This window comes from Dipodomys spectabilis, unplaced genomic scaffold, assembly GCF_019054845.1.
Source record: "Dipodomys spectabilis isolate Male_0828 unplaced genomic scaffold, ASM1905484v1 ptg000157l, whole genome shotgun sequence".
Lineage (NCBI taxonomy): Eukaryota > Metazoa > Chordata > Mammalia > Rodentia > Heteromyidae > Dipodomys > Dipodomys spectabilis.
The window spans coordinates 14,656,201-14,677,673 of record NW_024870834.1 but is presented as its reverse complement, the minus strand read 5'-3'; the positions used below and the strand labels follow the sequence as shown (position 1 = coordinate 14,677,673).

The window sequence follows — 21,473 nt, the reverse complement described above, 5'->3', positions numbered from 1 at the left end:
GGCAGGAAAGTCCTTATCTCCAATTTATCATAAAAAAAAAAAGTGGAGCTGTGGCTCAAGTGGTAGAGCACTAGTCTCGGGCAAACAAACAAACCATCGTCTCTCCTCTCACTGTGAAACTGGGGTTTGAACCTCACTTGCTAGGCAGGTGCTCTTGGGTTCATGCCTCCCATCCATTTGATGTTCTGGTTAGTGTTGCATAGGCTTTTGTTTCCTGCACTATGAGCACCTGCCTATTTTAGGTTTCCTGTCCCACTACAGACATATACAATCATACCCAGATTCTTTGGACTTTTTGGCCCAGGATGTCCTAAAGCTAGGATCATCCCAGGTTTGGCCTCTCTCATGGCTTAGAAAGAAAGGTGTGCACCACTGCATCCCACTATTGGTTCAAGTCTTATGAACTTTTTTGCCTGGGGTTGGCCTTGAATTACAGTCTTCCTGTTCTTAAGACTCTTAAGTAGACAGGATTCCAGGTGTGAGCCATCGTGCCCCGTCCCCTCCCCAGAGTGTTTCTATTTCTTTAATACGTCTAATTGTGAAAGACTGTAGACAGGAGAGAAGCATTCTTAATTTGTTAACTAGAATAGAAAGTCGTATGCATTATTTCTTCACATTCATAAAGTCTTCTATTTCATGGTCTATTTAAAGGATTTAGTATTTTGTTCTTTCTGCTTCACATTTATATTATTGTTAGTCTTTCTGTGCATGTACTCACTTAAACTGCCACATTTTAAAATGGTTTCATTAAATTTTTCCATGGGTATGAAAAATTCATCAAAATGACATGTTTCTTGAGCCACAACATTCAGGTAGTTTTAGCTACCACATAAGTTAATGTTTATTTAAATAATAAGAACTTTAGATATTCTCAAATTACTGACCCTTGAATAATAAAATATACAGCAATGATCTGATGGTCTTAAAGCAAAAAAAGAAAAATTGTGCATTGAAGAAAACTCTCTTCATAAACAGGCTTTAATAGACTTTTAGTATTAAAACTATTTCATTTTTCATTCTATAATTATTCTTATTTAGAAATAATTCCCTGAACCTGGGTTAAATATGCAAAACTCATTTTGTTCTCAAAATAAGCAAATAATCTCTTTCCTTACTGTGAAAACCCAGCATATTATGCAAATATTTTAAAATTTTTCAATCAACCAAATGACTGCATAAAACCTTTATGTTTTTGCTTGCAAAGTGCTCACATACTAGTTTAGTTGGGCTATTTTATTATACTTTTGGGTATATATTCAAAGGGGCATACCTTTGTGAGTTATCCTTGAAAACTCTTCAGTTCCTTTTTGTTATGCAGTGTTTTTTAAACTCCGCATCCCAACCTGTGTCTTTATAGTTTCTCATCCTTTATTTCAACTGTTGGCTTTGTTTTATATTCCATATAGGTATGACTTCTAAGTACCAGAAACACTCTCAATTGCACAAGCCCTTTGTCTTCATGTTTTTATTCTAGTCAGCTAACAAATGTGGATGTTAGATATCATAGAAAGATCCAAAGATACAGAGAACATATTTTCTGTTGTTCAAAAGCTTTTAACTCACTAGGGTGGACAATGCATATACAAAAGGTGTAAGAATAATACAAAGCAAAAAGTGAATTGCATTTATTCTAAAGAAATTTCATGTTAAAGATCTGAGATTTCTAGGGCATCTACAACCAAAAATATGGGGGAGGGGGAAGAGGTAATGAAGACAATGAGTCCAGGTCTGCAAGAATCTCAGTGCTCGTAATAGAATTTCATGATTAGGTGATATTTTGGGGAGGAGGTTTATTGTCCAGTCTAAGATTTTCTCTCTGTATGTATATGCATAATTAAAATTATCACTGTGGCATATAAAGACTGGAAAGATGCATAATGTTTCATACATTTCTTCTTTTAAAATTGAGATTGGCTAGAGGTTAGTGATTTGAGTCTTATCTACCTGCATTTCATTCCAAGTTAGCTTTTTCCCCAAACTAACACTACTACTGAAACAAGATCCATAGGCAGAAACTTACTCTTCAAAGACTTGTTGAATATAGAAAATTCCTTGAATATCCTGTTAGTTCCTAGGGCAAAATACTCCATATAGAGGCAGGGACCTTGTGTGTATGTGTTTTTAGAAGTTTGTTAATATTTTCTGCCTTATATCACTAATGCTTTAAAGGCGACAGACAAATCCCTATTGGTACAATTAAGGGAACAATTTCTTCAAGTACATTTCTGGATAATGGCACCTGCAAATGACCTGGTGTTTAATTTTTAAAATTCAATTTGCTTGAATAAATGAGATGTTCACAAAAAGATTTAGAAAATGTTTCTTTTCTGAAAGTTGTTTCAGGACATGAAATTTCACACCAAGGTTAAAAACAAATTATACTTCACAATAAAGACTCTATGAATAATCAGAATAACCAATACCATGTATATTTGGTTTATCTCAGAGGATTGGGGAGCTAGACTTGCTTGGCCCTAGCAAGGCCAATTAATCCCAGTTCTTTCTGGTAGAATAACAGTAGTTTAGTCACAAAAATGTAACTCACAATTGCATTTTATTGAATTTAGCAGGCAATTAGATTTTTGTACACCTAGTCTTCTAACAAGCTTGTGAGATGGTGGATATTACCATGAAGCAGTTGAGGAGTACAGATGAATAATGATTCACAGTCAGGGGGTAGCAAAACAGATGCAAATTTAAATAATGTGACTGTGGAAATGACAACATTTTAATTGCCAAAGTATTTTCATGGCAAAACAACTTGAAAGTAACCGGAGGTGCAAATAGTCTTTCACAGAAATTGTTCGCTCAACTCTAACCATCAACACTTGAGTTCCAGACACATGAGTCATATTCTGAAGATATGTTCCCGATGATCTTATTTCAGCAAGAGGTTTTAAGAAGAAACTGTGAAGAATTTCATCTTCCAGCTTATTTATTTATTTATTGGTGTATTGGAGATAAGAATCTCATGGAATCCCCTGCCCAGTACATGGCCTTGAAACACAATTCTCAGATCCCATCCTCCTGAGTAACTAGGATTATATTTGTTAGCCACTGGCACCAGGCACGGAGCTCTTTTTCTTTTCTGTAACATGTAGAAGAGGTGCCTCTAGTGGAGACTGAATGAAGAGAATGGCGGGGTTCTAACAAATTCATGCATTTTGACCTCTTTATTAAAAACTCTGAGGCAAAAGTTTGCTGTTTGATTTATTTTCTCTGGCCTAAGGTCCAGACCAAGTGGTACAGTAGCAGTGAAATCTAGAAATCCTGACTATTATACCCTGTGGCTTTTGCACTTGGTTTTCATATTTAGAAATCTGTTGGGCAAAGAATAAGATGCCAATTTTACTATTCCAAAATTTCAACACACTTCAAACTCTTGGGGAGTGAGAGCAGTTTGTACTAGTCTATACTACAGTTCCCTTATATGTGCTTTGTTTCAGAATGCTAGGACACTGAGTAACACTGAATGACAACATAAGTAGCAGCAATTAGGAATAAAGAGGGCAATGCATTGCAAATCTTAGATTCCTGTCTCCCTTAGAGAAAACTTAAGAGAAGAATTTAACCATAGGCATATTCTAGCACATAGACTTCTCTGTAAAAATGCACATCTGTTTATTTTCTTATTAATACATAACACATTATTTCTTTATAGTGTTATGGAAATCAAGGTATAAATGAAATACTGAAACTACTGAAATTAAAGGTCTGGATAATAAATAGATGTCTATGATTTAAAAAATATGCATATTTTTGGCACAATGCACATGTTAAATAAACAAGATTATGAAGCAGTTTATTTGGGTTCAAAAATGTAATTCTATTTCATTTGGAAAGAAATCCATTACAAGACTTTCCTGACAAATGGCTGAAGGGTGGTGAAAGGACCTGAGTAAACATGTTTCAAGGAGAGGAAGGGTGAGATCATAAAAAGGATAGACTGTATGCCTTTCATTCGTGATGGCTCGATCCAGCACAGCTGTACGGGCTTTCAGGGGCCTAATTCTCATCTAAACTGTCCAAGACACTCACTGGAACCGACCTGAACAGTAGCAGAGGATAGCTTGTAAAGCCCCTTCTTGCTGATGCATATCCTTCAAGTCCCAGTGCAGAAAGCTGTGTGGATTTTTCTGGACTATCAAGAGAGTCTGCTATTTATAGACTATACTTTGGGGGGAAAAAAATCAGACACCCACTTAGAAGTGTTTACATGTGTCTTAGGGTGAGAAAGTACATAATCCTTGCTAAGTAATCAAGATGGCAACATGACTTCACTGTCTGCATTTAGATCAAGTTTAGAAGAATTTTTGTCAACCAACTCTATTTGTCTTCATATAACAATGCTATAGCCCAAATTTGATGGAAAATCTCTTTTTAAAAAATTGTATTAACACAAGACTAAGTAGCCTTTCGTCACTGAAAAACATGGGTACAAAAAGGCTTTCTAGGGATTTTCCAATTCTCATTTACCATGCCCTTTTTGCCAGTCCTGGGGCTTGAACTCAGGTCCTGGGCAGAGTCCCTGCCTGAACTTTTGTGTTCAAAGCTAGCACTCTACCATTGGAGCCACAGCTTCACTCCTAACCATGACTATTTTAAGAGAAGAAATATTTCAAACACAACACTACCGTTCCAGATTATTGCTTTCTTACTTCTAGACATAATCAAATTACAAAACTATAATCAATCTGTTATCTTCATATTAGCTTTATAAGGTGCAATGTTCTTTCCAAGTAAGAGTTTTGGGGGTCTTTTCTTCAATAAGGAAACACTAAGAATGAGCTGAAGTAGAAAGGAAAATGAGATAAAATTACATAATTTCAATTTGCTTTTTAAATACTGTTCCTGCCATTTCCAAAAGAAAGAGAAACAATAACTCACAAGTAGAAACGAGAATAGTTTAGTGTTTTCTCTGTATGTTGGGTGCTTATATCTGTTTTACAAGAGTCCTGAGAGTTCCAATCTGTTCAATGGATATTACTTTATTTCTTAAAATTGGAAAGAGAATGTACTCACAGGAGAAAGAAATTTAAGAATATTTGTACAAAATCAAAACTAAACATGACTGCATGTTAATAGAGGGCTTCTTGGAAGAGGCAGAATTGAGCCATTTCTGCTCAGGAGTCAGGTACAGAAAGCATACCTCAGGGTAAACAGGACCCTGGCAGGTGTTTCCAGTTGGCTGATGAAAAACATAGAAATGAGCTGCTCTGATCTTGGGCTTTTCCAAGTAATGTTACTGACTTGTATTTAGAGAAGATCATTTAGCCCTGTCCTCAGAGGCTTGTCTTTTATTTGCAAAATGGGAACAAGTAATGAGGCTTTTGCAAAATAAATAGTGCTGCCTTTATTATCCTACGCCATAGGTAGCTGTGATTATCAAGTGAGAGAGTGAGTGTGCAAGTACACTGCAAATTGTCAAGAACTTTCCCAATAGCAGGGATTAAAAAATGGCAAATCCATGAGGTACTATCAACTCCAATGATTTTTAAATAGCAAAGAACTCAGTGACAATCTAAAATTATAGCTAATAAAAAATAGTCAACAGGACCCAAAGCAGAAACCATCTATTCAATTAAAACTATATCCAAATATTTAGAAAATGCTTTTACCATTCCTCAGGCAACACCTACAACATAAAAGAAGTATAATGCCACATAAATTTCTCTCACACATGCTATGCATTCAGTGAAAAGCGTTCTTTCCACTCTCTCCATTTGGTTACCCCTCCCTCCAACACACACAATAATACAAGCATTTTCAAGCACACAGGAATCTCAAGAAATATATAGAAATCACCCCAATACCTACCACCTGTAGTACATATCTATCCTTTCCTGTCTATTCTTTAATCCAATTTATATTTTAGATGTGTTTCAAAGTAAATTTCATATACTAATATACTTTCCTCAAACTACTTTAGCATGCATATCAGTTTACTACCTTGGGTTTTTTGTTTTGCTTTTTCCGGTGCTGGGGCTTGAACTTAGGGCCTGAGGACGGTCCTTGAACATCTTTGTATTCAAGATCAGCACTCTACCACTTTAGCCACAGAGTCACTTCCAGCTTTTTTTGAGTAGTTTATTGGAGATAAGAGTCTCATGAACTTTCCTGCCCAGATGGTTTTGAACCATGATCCTCAGATCTCAGCCCCTAGATTGACTATGATTATCAGCATGAGCCACCAGCCTGGCTTCTAGTTTATTATTTAAATATAAAATTCACATATTGTGAAAAAGATAAATCTTGGGGGAACATGGGAAAATTATTGAACCCATGGGCTTCAGTTTTCTGAAGGTAAAGATTATCTCTCCATAGATTCAAAATTAAACAAATAATAATAACAAAAAAACTAAAAGAGAAATGAAAGGATAGTAAAGATCAAATACATTGGATGGAGTTACAGAACACAAGAATGAGTTCATTTGTGGACCAAAGGAGGCAGAGAGGAAGTGTGTTTTCAAGCACAGGTGGCTGAGTTAGGCCAGTGCTTAGGCATGCTGGGTAATGATGGACACCCAGACCAGGGAAGATACTGAGAAATGTCACTCATTTCCTTGAAATGAGAATGCTTCACCTCATAGCCCCAGGTAGATGAAACAGGTGATCACACTGGTTTTGTCCACATTTACCATGGAACAGAGAGAGGGTCCCAATGTGGAACACTAATAAGCAATGCTAATCGTCCTGGTTGAATTAAAGTCCAAGCTAATTTACTTAAAAGAATTTTGGTGAGGTGAACATGATTCATCTTTGTTTTCAAAATAAAGGATTTTTTAAGAGGGGTTCTATGTTCTCAAAAAAAAAAATAACAAAACAAAACATTTTCCATTATCCAAACCATAGCCCTTGGAGGTGAAAAATGCATGTGAACAGTTAATCCCCTACATAGATGAGTTTCTGGTGATAGGTAGAACAAATCTAAATAGAAATCTGGCAAAGTATTTTATTTTTATCATTGTGGCTTTGAGACTTAATTAAAAAATAACTGAGATTTCCCTGCCTATACTTTTAAAGTCTTTCCTCATAATTAATCCCCATCTGAACACCTAGATCTTGTACAAAGCAGTCTCCTGATGACTACTAACAGAAAGAAAGGGCTTGGACTCTGGGCCTGGGCGCTGTCCCTCAGCTCTTCAGCTCAAGACTAGTGCTCTACCACTTGAGCCACAGCACTCCTTCTGGCTTTCTGGTGGTTTATTTGAGATAAGAGTCTTACGGACTTTCCTGCCTGGGCTGGCTTTGAACTGCGATCCTCAGATATCAGCCTCCTGAGTAGCTAGGATTGCAGGCTTGAGCCACCAGCGCCCGGCTTATTTTTAAGCCTCCCAAAAATTCAAGTGAACTATCTCTTAAAGAATCCTTACTAGCAGGCTTACAGGGAGTTGAAATTTTGCTGTGATAGCAATATATTATGGAGGACGCTTCTGCTTAATAGCTGATATGAAAGGCGAACAATCAACATGCTTCAGAAAGCTCTGCAAACTTGTGTCCAGAATGGCTCAACAAGCACTGTTCTGATTAAGCCAGGTGCTGAATTTTCAACCACTGGCTGAGAATGAAAACAAGTAGACAAATACAGCTTTCAGTGTTCCTTGGTGGGCAAACTCTTCTGACATTTGCCATAGCCAATTGTTTTCTTGGAACTTAGGTTGCCAGAAAAAATTCCCCCCTTCCAAATGAAAGCCAGGCATTCATTCAACTAGACCTCATGGTAGGTCTAGGACTCATGCAAACAGTTTGAAATTAAGAACTTAGGGCCCCTCCTCATTTCATTTTAAGAATACTCAATGAATACAATGCATATACAACAAATGTACACAACTTTCAGGAGACATACTAAAAACTGGAAGCAGCCAATACCATATGACTTAAAGTATACTTTGAAAAACTCCATAAAATATTTAATTTTCTAGAAATAAGAGAGGATTTCAGAGTAATTCATTCTACAGACAGTAGACAGAAAAGCATCTTGCTTTACTCATAAAGAACTTATTAAGCACCTACTATGTGCCAATCAAATCTGTAACACCACCACTCCAACCTTTATTCTGGTAAACAAATGACTAGATTTAATTCAAGGCCATTCTTAGAGTTCCAAAATGAAAATAAATTTTTAGAGAGAAAAACACGTATATATTCATTATATAGAATTTTCTCATTCTTTCTCACTATTAACTTGAGAACTCTTGAGCAAACTGACTGGGGGATATCCAAAAATATTATAGGTTGGGTGCAATGAACAGCTATTTCTCAAGCTTCTAGAGGTGGAGAAGTCTAAACTTGCATGAATAGTGAGGGTCCACTTTTTGGATTGTAGATAGTCACCTTCCTGCTCTAATTTCACATAGGTGAGAGTGGTTTTGTTTTCCTTCCTTCCTTCCTTCCTCCCTTCTGCCTTTCTTTCTTTCTTTCTTCCTTCTTTCTTTCTTTCCTTCTTTGTTTCTCCAAAAACCATCTCCTTAGGGGTTAATCTTTCAACATGAATTTTGAGAGAATGTAAACTTGTAGTCCATAATAGGGCTATCTTTAGTTCTTTGAGTCTATGATATCAATATATAATATATAATAGCTACTCAAAAATCTTCCCTCCTTTTCCTTTCTTCCTTTAAGTACTGGGGCTTGAGCTCAGGGCCTCATGCTGTGATTTGGCTTTTTCACTCAAGGCTAGCACTTTACTACTTGAGCCACCCCTCCACTTCCTCGATGGTATTTATTGAATTTGGTGCTATAATTGCAGCTCAGTTATCTAGTAACTATATATAGTGAAACATTTTTAAAAATAGGTATTGTGAAAGATCAGTCAATTTATACATGATTCATTTCTGAGTGAAAATGGGTGTGTGGGGAATTCCAGAATTCACTCTGAATGAAATAATGAAGTTGTAACAATAACTTTACATTATGTGAGAAAAGAAGGTATTATATTTGAGGACTCATGATCCGAAAATATTCTTGGGATAGTCTAGGACAAAACACTCAAGAAAAGCCCTCCTTACATAGGGAAAATTCAGAGTAAATTGTTCCTTGCCCCAAGGCTCTCAACCCACCCAGGTCAAAGGTTAGATTTGCTTATATTACTTCTAAGAGGATGCAGACACTTGAGCTCAGGCAGTCAGGAGCACTTTTTCTCAATTCAGAATTTGTTTGAAGAGGCAAACAAGATACCTATTGATCAAGTTAGAGCCAGGTCTATCAAGTTTATCATAAGACCAGTCAAGGAAGTAAGTTGCAATGCACACACTATGGACAAGCTCAGATGACTGATTCACTTATAATGACAAACAAATAAAAGCAGAGGAATACAAAATGACAGTTTTCTCTCAGAAACTAGAGTACAACATACTTTTAATCTTTACATTTCACAAAAATTAGGCATTGGCATGAACTATCCAGGTTCAATGAGTGTTTTTTTTTTTTTTAAAGTATCTATTTTATTCATTGAATGACGTATTTAGAGATAAAGAGGTAACGAAAATAGCTTTGTGGAAAACTTAGTAAAAATGTAAGCATATTAATTCCTTACTCATGAAAGTAGGACTTGAAATAGACCTTTGAAAAATTGCCATTTGTGAGCCTGGAAAATACCAGCCTTGGAATAGGTGATCTCAGATTTCAAATATATTTCTAATGAGTTTGAGTTTATTGTTACTAATGGTTCGCTATGCTTGTATTAGAACATAAAGCACAAGCCTTTTACAGAATTGATACCCTAGTTTTCTTACATTTGACAAGGACATATTTTCCTCTCCTATATAAGTGTAACTTTTTAGATTTATGGGCATTCAAGACAAAAAGAAAAATGAAGAGGGAGAAAGGAGGCAGTCCACGTAACTTAGTCAAATGCCCTAAACAAATCAACTAAATCGTGTTAACTTGAGGTAACAGTCTTAAGGACTGCTCTGCCCAGGATTGAACCTCAATTCTCAGTTCTCAGCCTCCTGAATAGCAAGAATTACAAGCCTAAGTCACAAATGTCTGGCCAAAAGCACTGAATTTGAAGGTAAAATTTATAGACTCTGAATATGGATAGTCACCATAGCAGAACCAAAAGTAGAATGGAAATAAACTTCTTGATGGTACAAACCTTTCCTATCCAAACACTGATCATATATATGGTGAAGGTAAAACACACATATCAGAAGGAGTTTTTAAAATTTGGGAAGAGCTTTTCTATTCATTGCCTCATTTTATCTTCTCAGCCTGTGAGATAAGCACTAGAAATGTTAAATCTTAACCACCAGAAATTAAGATTCACAGAGGCTTGTTGAGGTACCTATGGGAAGAGCCAGATTTCAAGACTGGACCCCCAAACCCCAATCATGTTCTAAGACAGCTAGAGCTTAAGCAGCTTTTGCTTTACCCTCTGAGGGAACACCTATACCTGTATAATAAACACATTCTTCTTCAAGGAAAAACTAATGTAAAATTATTGTTTGATATATTACAGAGCAAAACAAGATCTGGATTTAAAGTGATAAGCATAGAGATGGAAATAGGAAGTTCTCCATAAAGAAGACATAAAGAGAGTGACTTAATTTAGTAAGACTATGACTCCCTAACATGTTTTAGACCATATAGCTAACGTCTGATGGCTAGGGAAAACACATATTCACACATCAAAGTTGTGATCCATTAGTCTTTGTGGTGGATACAAGCAGAAATGAGATGCTAATAGAGAAAAACATTGAAAAAAACCCAGAACATCATTTATGGAAGAGTAGCTATGCAAAATAATTAAGAAGAGAACTCAAAGAGAGTAATGAGGGAAGGGCTATTTTAATGGTTTGGCCTTTTACTGTTTGATGTTCAAATGTAATACGGTTGGGGGCAATGATAGGTTGAAATCGTTCACTAATGTTAAATAATTAACATGAGACCATCTGGGGTATTTAAATTAATAGTGCTAATAGTGACAATTTATACTCTCTCAAGGCTTTCATCTAAGATCAAAGTTTATTAAAAGCCCTAAACAAACTATATAAACACTTGTGTGAGTTGCAGAGCTGTTTTGCAGATACATAAAATAAAAAAAGATCAACTGAGGTATTAAATACAGCTGAGCAAGCTCAAGACAGAACAAGTAGCAATTTAGGGGTATGCCAACTTTTTTCTTCAACACTCAAAAGGAATCAGAATAGATGAAAGTTGCTCAATGGAACCCTATTTACTAATAAGTTGAAGGCACATTCTGAATATAGTTATAAAATGTTTCTTCCTTATTTCTGAGTAACTTCTTGCTCTGTTCCTCTTCACTTTGTACCTCTCGGTAGACCCTTGTCAAGTTCTCCTTACGCATGCATTTATTTACCCTCACCAATCACAAATAGCATTATGGTATGGGAAGAACAGTGTCACTAATCAAAACACTTGGGTTCTAGCACTAGTTATTGTCATATTTACAAAGTGGTCAACTTCTCTGATATGCAGAATTCTCCTGTTTCAAAAGAAGGTTTTCACAAGGATCCCTAAGATCAGTCATACTTCTATCTGAAATGTGATGCTCATGGCCCCATAGATTTAGTCAGCTGTGTTTTCCTGGACAGTGTTGAAACACAGTAGGGATTCAATAATACTGATTATATAATATTGTATGATAAAATCAGGGTTAGTTGTATGATAGCAACTACTAGTACATGGAAATTTGTGAAGATCTGATTTTAATACATTCTCAAGTAGACTCAAGCCAATTTAAAAAAAGGAACTTTAACAATATTACCTAGTCTAGACAAAATGAAAACAGGATGGATAATTTTTCCAGGGTCATATTCCCATGATGGAGATATAAAGAGATCTATTATTTTTTAAACACCACAATATCCATCATTTAAAAATCAGAAAACTAACATTTACCTCTCTCTCTCTATATGTGTGTGTGTGTGTGTGTGTGTGTGTGTGTGTGTGTGTGTATCAGATGTGCAGAATGAATACATTTCACATCTATTTTTTATTTAAAAATCTACTTCAATGATAAACACAAATATAATACCCACCCATTATATATTAAAAGGGAGTGCCATTATTTTATCTTATAGTTATTTTAGGATCTTTTAAAAAAAACTAATATACTATTTTTCTGAGAATTCATCTTCATATACTGCGTTAAACAGACTAAAAGGCATTTCTTTTAGGTACTATATTTTCAGAAAGATATTGATTGTGTGTTATAATATACATTCATATTACCTATATACAATAGAAAGCAAGAGTTCTTTACTCCAAGAATGCACTATTATTTTTAGAGTGTTTGGAACTGGACAACAGAACAAATTATTAAACAAGGCAGTTAGACAAGTAGTATGACTACTTAGTAGCATCAAATGTAAACCTGTCACTGACCTGAAAACACTAGGCAATTCAGTAATACTAAATTCACCTGCTGGTGAAGTTGCATTTGTCATGTGATTTCTCCATGGTACTTTCCCAGTGTCAACTTTTATGAAAAATTTGACAGGGCTGTAATAAACAATTTGTGCAAACTGAAAGAAGTCTTATGTTTTTAAGCTGATCATCACCTCCTGCCACAAGGCTGTAACTCTGTATAAACAGTCCTCTTGTTTAAGCATTTTTTTCATTTGACTATAGGCTGTTGTGTTTTAGAGGCTTAGTCCTTTGAAGATGACCCTACTATTGGAAAAGATACATATTTTAATGCTGACTAACACAGAATACTGTCTTTGTATTTGGGGATGAGGTAGAGAAAGGAGAATGTCTAGATTGTTTTACTCAAGATCCCTCATGAGAGATTCATGAGGACATTTCCGTTTGCCCTCGATGCGAATATACAGAAGGTACATCAACATTAGAGCAGTGGGAAACTTGGCAGAATGGGCTAGGACAGGGTTTGTGCAAAACCTTTTTCCGGTTTCAGTTTGAATGGGTTCCCAGGAAGTGTCAAGTCCGAACAAATCCAAAATTTTACAATGTGGCTGGGCCAAAACTGCTGAGATTCACCTGATTCTGGGTCAAAACCGTACAGAGCACACTGCGTTTTATTTGGTGTAAAGCCAATTGGATTGAACCTTTCAGGCAACTTCAATGAGAAGCTCATAGCCTTGGCAAAACCAAAAATGAACCTAGCTTGATCTTTGGTTTGGAAACAGTAAGTTCAGGCTTTGTAAAGAGATAAAGGCAAGTTTTACTTAGCTTCAAGATTCTTACACATATTCAGGAGAAGCACTGCAAATAATTAACTATTATTTAGACAAATTTACATACTCAAATCAGGATTTCCTGGGCATACTGAGCACTTCAGTACAAACATTAATTCATTGGGTCTATATATGTCTCAGTGTCCTACAGTTCTTCAACTTCTGTGCCTGCAGAGCTCTGTGTATAGGTAGTCTTATGAAGCATAATTATTGCCAGATCAAAGGGGAGACGAAAAGAAAAATACAAGGCCCAATACAAACTGTGTGCTCTAACATAGAGGGATGAGACTATGCTTTTACCAATGTTATTTAATTTATTGTATATCATCCTACTTCTATGTCAAAAATTACACAGTGATTTGGCATTTTATATGCATTTTAATAATCTATAAGCTTGGTGAAATTCTCTTTGGACCATTGCAAGTGAGGATTTGAGACTTAATGCAGTTATTTAAAAAAAAACATTCACTTTCTATTTCTGAAAGTATACCAAGACTTTTCAAATAACTAGCTATTCTTCTGCTTACTGACATTTAAACTCAATATGCACAGAAAATATTGAGAAAAATAAAAATCTGGTTACCTTTCAAACTATTTTTTGAGTGCAATTATTTTTAGTACCTTCATTTAAACTTAGCATGTTTTCATCCAAACATGAATCCTGAATACTGGCAAAACCCTAACTCATTGTAAAATATATCAGTTAAATCAGGCCTAGTTTCTGGTTGAAGGAAAGTCTGTCTTCATTTTTACTTTCAAAGAGGTGTGTTTGTGTGACAACTAACTTTTGAACTGCAATTCTAAATTCAAAGTTAATTCCTATCTTCCAAGTTCAAGATTAAATAAAGCATAGAGATGGCCAGACTGTGCTCTCAGATAAAGCAAACGTGGTCCTCAACTATTTCTTACCAACACTTTCTCTTCCTTGGGGGCCCACACTCTTTCAATTGAAAGTAGGGTGGTGGAAGAGGCAAGGTCATTAAACAAGCTTGGATTCATTCCTCCTGCCCCAATCAATATATGTCTAACTCATAACACTTCGATTACAGGATGTCATACAGTAAACCTAACACAACTGTTTTGAACAAAAATATATGGGTGGCTAAGGAAGACAAAATGTCTTTCCACAGTACCTTAATAAAGGAAGTCAGTAGGTACCCAAATCTTAAGTTATCCCTTTATTTGGCACTCTCAAATGCCTAAGATAAATTTTGTTAATGGGGAAGAGGATTTAAAAACATAATAAGCAAAAACACTAAAGTAATGTCTTAAAGACTTTATGTCCTAAAATTTTTATCTTTTTGCAATTTACGTGTGTGTGTGTGTGTGTGTGTGTGTGTGTGTGTGTGTGTGTATGTGTGATACCTGGTATGACATAGCAGCTCAAATTATATTTTCTCTCACTTTTTGGAAATTCTACCTTTACTTTTCCCATATATCATGTTAATTGTACCATATATTTAAATTCCATGTGTTTAACTGTCTATTTCCTAGTTTCATACTTGGTAACACTGGCTTATTTCCAAACTCCTGTATCAATTCTTGCTATCTTAATTTCCAAAGCTTTGATGAGATTAAAAACAAAACCTCCTCGGATGTCAAAATGTCTTCTCTATAAAGAACTTGGAATTGGGTATTTTTGATACATATGTATTGGTATACTCATAATTACATCTTCAAGTGACTATTGTTTGAGTTAGAGGTATAATTGCCGTTCATATGTTAGTTTCTATCAAAGAAACTTGATAAATTATGTCTTCATAATTTAGCTATTAATTCCTTGGCATTTTCAATATAAAAATAATAGCATTTTCAAATAGTGATAGCTTTATTGCTCCAGCCAGTACCCAAGCAATACCTAAGACAAGTTGGGAATGGAGCATCTTTTGTTACTTGTATTAAAAGGGGAAATTCAAATACTTTATGCTAGGGTGATGTTTGCCATAGTCTTTATTTTTCTCATAGTCTTTCTTGTTCTTTATTAGATTTAGGAAGTTTCTTCTAAGGAGATTAAAGTGTTGTTGTTGATGGTGGTGGTAGTGGTGGTGGTTGTAATGATGGAAATAGTGGTGGTTGTAATGGTGATTTTACTTTCTATAATTTGTCAGTGTATGTTGAGTTACATGGCTTTGTTTTCTACTCTTAAACTACCCCAATTCCTGGAACAGATTCAGTTCATTTATAATGAATCATTCTTTTTATTCATTTACATATAAGCCTTAAGCAAAACAATGTCGTATAAAGTGTTTTGAAACCATGTTAATAGCTAAGTAGACACTATTCCTTATTTATATTTTGTAAATATGGTTTTTCCATGAAGTCATGTCAACTCATAATATGAGCTAGGCAAGTGCCCTCTTTTGTAACATCTGGAATAGTTGTTTTTTTAAATTACTATTATTTTTTTCATGCCAGTAATGGAGCTTGAACTCTGGGCCTGGGCACTGTCCCTGATCTCAAGGCTAATGCTCTACCACTTGAGCCACAGCTCTACTTTTGGCCTTTTGGTGGTTAATTGGAGATAGGAGTCTCTCATACACATTTCTATCCAAGCTAGCTTCAAACCATGATCTTCAGAACTCAGCCTCCGAAGTAGCTAGGATTACAGGTATGAGCCATCAATACCTGGCTTGGAAAAGGTTTTGAAAAGCTGAAATTATCTGCTCCTGCAACACTGGGTAAAACTCATCTATTAAATTATTTGGGTTTGGTCGTTCTCTTGGAAAAAAACTTCAACTGATTAAAATTTGTTGATTAAAAATTATTTTTAAAAATTTAGTTACAGGACTATTCATGAAACGCATTCTTAGTCCTGCAAGTTAGGATTTTCTAGGAATTTGGTTAGTTCTCCTAATTTTTCAAATATATTATAAATTATATATGTTATTTAACTATGTGGTTAAATTCTCCAATATCTATAATCAAAGCTTATTCTTTTATTATTATTATTATCTTTGAGTAGTTGTACAAAGAAGTTCCAGTATATGAATACAAGGTGTCTGACAACATTGTCACCCATCATCCAAGCTTATTCTTTATTCAAAATGGACAATGGTCTTTTTAAAATTATAGTTGACTGATGGAAGATGGTTAGTCAAACAAGCAGCTTGATTGGCTTACAGTATGTTACTTTTCTATTTCATTGATACCTAGGTCTTTTCCTAGCTTTTCCTTTAACTAGTTTTATTACTCTTAGAATTAAATTTTAATGTCAATCCTGTCCTTCCTAATATCAGCATCTAAGACTTTAAATATCTTCCTAAAACTGACTTGTTTATTCTACATTAACACATTTTTATTATTCAGTTCTATATATTTTGCACTTTGTACTATAATTTATTTATAGAAGAAGCCTGCTTCTAGGTCTATGGTAATCTTAGAGCTACTTATGTCACTAAATTTTGGCCCTCAGATATGAATAGGAATGTATGTGAATCTTCCACGGATGATTATAGGAACTCCCTTTTGTTCTTTTCTCTGATTATAATGTAAATAGCATGGCTGGGGTGGAATGGCATTAGATTCTAGTGAGGAAACAGTATACTGAAGATGGCAGAACAAAAAGGACAGCAAGAGCTTGGTTATGTGGTAGGGTGAAAACATCCTACCTGCCATTGGCTCTGTATGTGGTTCCTAGCTGGAAACTAATTTTTATCTTACTTGAGCCCAGTAGTCTTTCGAGTTTTCTCTGCTATTTCCATCATGCCTAACATGGACTAGTACAAGAGTACGAAAAATCTATGGGCTTGGCAATAAAATGAAATTTGTGATGAAAACAGAATTTATATCTCCAAGTTGAATCTCGGTTCTCTACTTTTTTACTGTATTGTCTATATTCTATCTTCACCCACGACACTGGCTTACTAACTTTATGAGTTCCTTCCTCTACAATACGATCACTCTGCCTTTGCCTCTCCGAGATCAAACTGTCCCAATTTCTGCTGGTGGCTCATGCCTGTAATCCTAGATACTCAGGAGGTTGAGATCTGAGGATTGAGGTTCAAAGCCAGCCCAGGGAAGGAACTCCATGAGACTCTTATCTCCAAGTAATCCACCAGAAAACCGGAAGTGGCTCTGTGGCTCAAGTGGTAGAGTGCTTGCCTTGAGCTGAAGAGCTGAAGGGCAGCACCCAGGCCCAGAGTTCAAAAGTCCAAGACATATACACAAAAAAAGGTGTGTGTGGGGGGAGATTTCTACAGTTGGATTACCTCCAGCATTCCTTTTCCCCCAAGTTTCCCTCACAGCCTGTCACTATCTTGCACAGCTCTATTACATTTGCATCCTTTTATAGCACATTTACCACCCACAACCCCTGAATAAAAAGCATCAGGGGCTCTCTACTACCTAGTTATGCTACCTAGTCTCATCCCCATAGTGCAATGCAGATAACAGAGAACGCAAAATGATCTCAAAACAGCAGCCAGAATCCTTCCCAATATCGATTCAGGAGCCAGTTCTGATAGGTAGAAACTGATATTCGAGAGAAACACATTTGTTCTCTGGAAATAAAATATGAAGTCTAAACTCCTTGGATGGGTATTAAAATTCTAGAATGACTCCTATTATTCTTGCAATCTTTCTTTCTCTCTCTCTCTCTCTCTCTCTCTCTCTCTCTCTCTCTCTCTCTCTCTCTCTCTCTCTGTAGTATCTTGTGGATCTATAGGAAGAAAAATACGAAAGTATTGAGCTATAAGAAAAAGAAAAAAGAAACTTGCTAGGTATCAGGAGAATATTAGGTTTAGCTGAGCCCACCCTTCTGGGACTTCTGATTCCAGGGGATCTCTAAACCTTTAATTGTCTTTGAGTTGTTTATAACTGAGTTGCAGACCATGGCAGTACAAACCATTCTTGTTCACAGACAATACATTTTGTCTAGTGAGTTCCAACTGATTTTCTTTCCAATTACAACTTTACCCATATTTTAAATTCATTTCATTCTCTTTTAGTGCCTATGTCTGTTTTGTTCTTTGAATGTCACCTTAAGTTACTTGTAATAATCCTTATTCCTTCAATTACTCAGTAAAATAAACATATCTGTCAAAAGTTCATTTTATAATTAAATAAGAATTACAATTTTAATTGTTTAGAAAACATTTTTGGGGCTGGGAAGGTGGCTCAGTGGTAGAAGGCTTGCCTTGCATGCATGAAGCCCTGTGTTCCATTCCTCAGCACCATATAAGCAAAAAAGGCCAGAAGTGGCTCTCTAGCTCAAGTGGTAGAGCTCTAGCCTTCAGCTAAAGAGCTGAGGGACAGCACCCAGGCCCAGAGTTCAGCCCCCACAACCGACTACCCCCCCCAAAAAAAAGAAAACATTTTTGTAACAAACCCTTTATTGTCTTTTTTACTACATGCCAAATATGGAATGCCTTCCCTGGCTCTTTCTCCTAACATTACTGATGGTTCATATTACTGAGATAAATCTAAAGTACTCATTGTGTCTTCAAACTACAAAATCCATGATTTTCATGATGAACCCAGGCCATAAATTACGCTTTAATTTATTTTAGTTATCATCTTTTCTTTAAAATAGCTTCTGAAACACATATCTACCCCCCCTCTTGATTCATATGCTGTATGTATTGCAATTTTATCTTACATAAGACTCATTTATTTATAGGTAAATTTGCATCCAAGTTTCTTGAAGACATTGATCATTGTGTCTGCATAAGATTCCTGGATTACTGGGGACCATATACAGTGCTCCGTAAATATCCTTGCCTTGTCCTACCCAGTGCCTATGAGCTGGGGTTCTCAGTGCAGACCTCCCTCTGGAAAAAAAAAATCACTTAACTTCACTTGGGGAATTAATCCATTATATTTTGACAGAAGGTGCATCTTTCTCAGGAAAATTCTTGCTGGACTTTTATAAAGATGGTCAGAGCTTCTGTGAAACACCAAATAAAATACAACACTGCCAGAAAACACCAGGAACTGAAAAATAAAACTTAATGTACTTCTGGGAAATCTTTCCCCTTTACTACTGTACCAAAGTGTCTCTAAGTATGTGGCAAGGCACAGTCTTACGCAGTCTTCCAAGGTCTACAATTAAGCAAGAATTTTTGACAGAGCCTGGGGATTCATTTACATCTAAAGTGTAATTTGTAATCCAGTAAAGTCACCTGATAGTGAAGGAGAGAAAAAAAAATTTGAACTAAAGGAGGAAAAATAGACACATATTTGGGACCTGACCATTATGATAATAATATTCCAAATACTGTATCTGAACTCTTAACAGCAATCTGTGGTAAATATTTCTAAGAGATCAAAGAAATTATGTACTCGTGCTGACTCACATCACTAATGCGTACAACCTACCAGCAATATCTAATGTGCTTTTTAATACCAACTCTACACAATGTGTATCACCGATATATATCCTGCCATGATTTGAAGTCTGAGTGATGAGAGAATTATAAATGATCTTGGGATTGCTGTTAGCATATTTGATTTTATGAACTATAAAATACTTTGCCAGTTGAATAGCTTCCCAAGTGAATTGAATTCTGGTTCTTATAATGCTATATTAAGCCAAAGGACTTCATATTTGAGTACTAACATGATTGCTGAGTATTTAATTTTTATGATTTTACTTATGATAATTATTTAAATTAAAACTGTCTTGCAGAAACTGCTATTATAAAAACCTAGTCCATTTAACCAATTTTATTTTTCTCGTGATAATTTTTAATTTTTGCCTTCATGTCTAGAAGATGAACTAGACTAAGCATTTCCCATTCTCAAGAATAGTACTTTGTCAGTCTAATAGTTAGATACTTTTTTTAAAAGCCTTAAAATACAAATAAACATTAAGGATTTTTGGTAGATATGATTTTTAGTTATGGATCTCATACCGGCATAATTCAAATAAATAAGAAAAAATCATATAAGAAAAAGCCAATACTTAGTCCTAAAAATTTTCCCATATGAAAATAACATTCAATACAAACTAAATCCTGATGGAAAGACAGCATTCCTAGTAGTAAATAAAATATATGTGGCGGAGCACAACACTTTTAATTCACCAACAATATCATCATATTGAAAATGAGAATTTCAGTATATTTTTCAAATGGTCCAGTAAGCCCAAGGCAAGAGATATTTAACTGCTGGTTAATGTTCTTGTCTGGAGAATGTCAATCAAAATCATCTTCTTATACTTTACTAACATGTATCCTATTAGCATCTTGCCATACCTCACATTTCTAAAGCAAATACTTTATATGGTAACTTTGTTGCTTAAAGGATTCTTTTTTCTTGCTTATTAAGAACATACTTGCAGCTGGGTGCCAATGGATCAATCCTGTAATCCTAGATATTCAAGAAGCTAAGAACTAAGGATTGTGGTTTGATCTTCAGAAAGACCAGAAGACTTTTATCTCCAATTGACCACCAAAAAGCCAGAAGTAGAGCTTTGGCTGTAGGAGCAAAAAAGCTAGAGGACAGTGCCCAAGCACTGAATTCAAGCCCCAGTACTGTCACAAAACAAACAAAAAAGTTAAACTTGATATGACCAGGGAGAGAATGGGCAAGGTCAAAGGGAAGAAAGAATGATGGAAAGGGTGGTTCTGATCAAGACACACTATAGAAATAAACAGACATGTTAGATGGTAATCTCCTCATCCCCTTATGCAATCTTTTGTAGATAAAAAATTTTAATATAAAAAGTTACTACTACTATACATCTTATTTTATAAAAACTTTACTACTACTACTACTACTACTACTACTACTACTACTACTACTCTACTACATCCTATTTTACTTATTTTCTAAAGACTATTTTTGGTGACTTTTTGGGGCTCAAATCCAAGGCTTTCCCCATGATAGGCAAGTACTCTGCCATTGATAAATATCTATAGCCCTTAAAACATTTTTAAATTAAAACATATAGATAACCAGTATTAACATCACACTTCTGTATGTCTTCAGTATTGTTTTCATATAACAAAGCAATCTTTACCTTTTGAAAATCCTTTCAGTGCTGTAAGGTATTGTATCATGAGGTAGTACTATAATTAATTTTCATGTTTTTCCCATTCACACGATTATTAATGTAAAAGTGTTTACAAATATAAACAGCCATATTTTATAAAGCTTGAAAAAGAGAAAAACAATGAAATCACAATCTATAATTCTTTAAAAGTCACTATTGTGAATTTTTTACATATATATATATAAGACTAAAGCATACTGAGTTATTTTTATTTTGCATTATAGTGTAAGTTTTTTCTCTAACCATTGTGGCATGTTGGGCCAAACCTATTACTTCATTACCAAACAAGAAGCTGGCTTCTATTTCTAAGTTTAAAAATAAAT

The 21,473-nt window shown here is 35.3% G+C and overlaps 1 protein-coding gene across 2 annotated transcripts in view; it reads right to left on the bottom strand.

Annotated features, from left to right (window-relative positions):
• Positions 1 to 21,473, bottom strand: part of Cep128 (centrosomal protein 128) — a 303,824-nt gene that overhangs the window by 18,600 nt on the left and 263,751 nt on the right. The window lies entirely within an intron of this gene.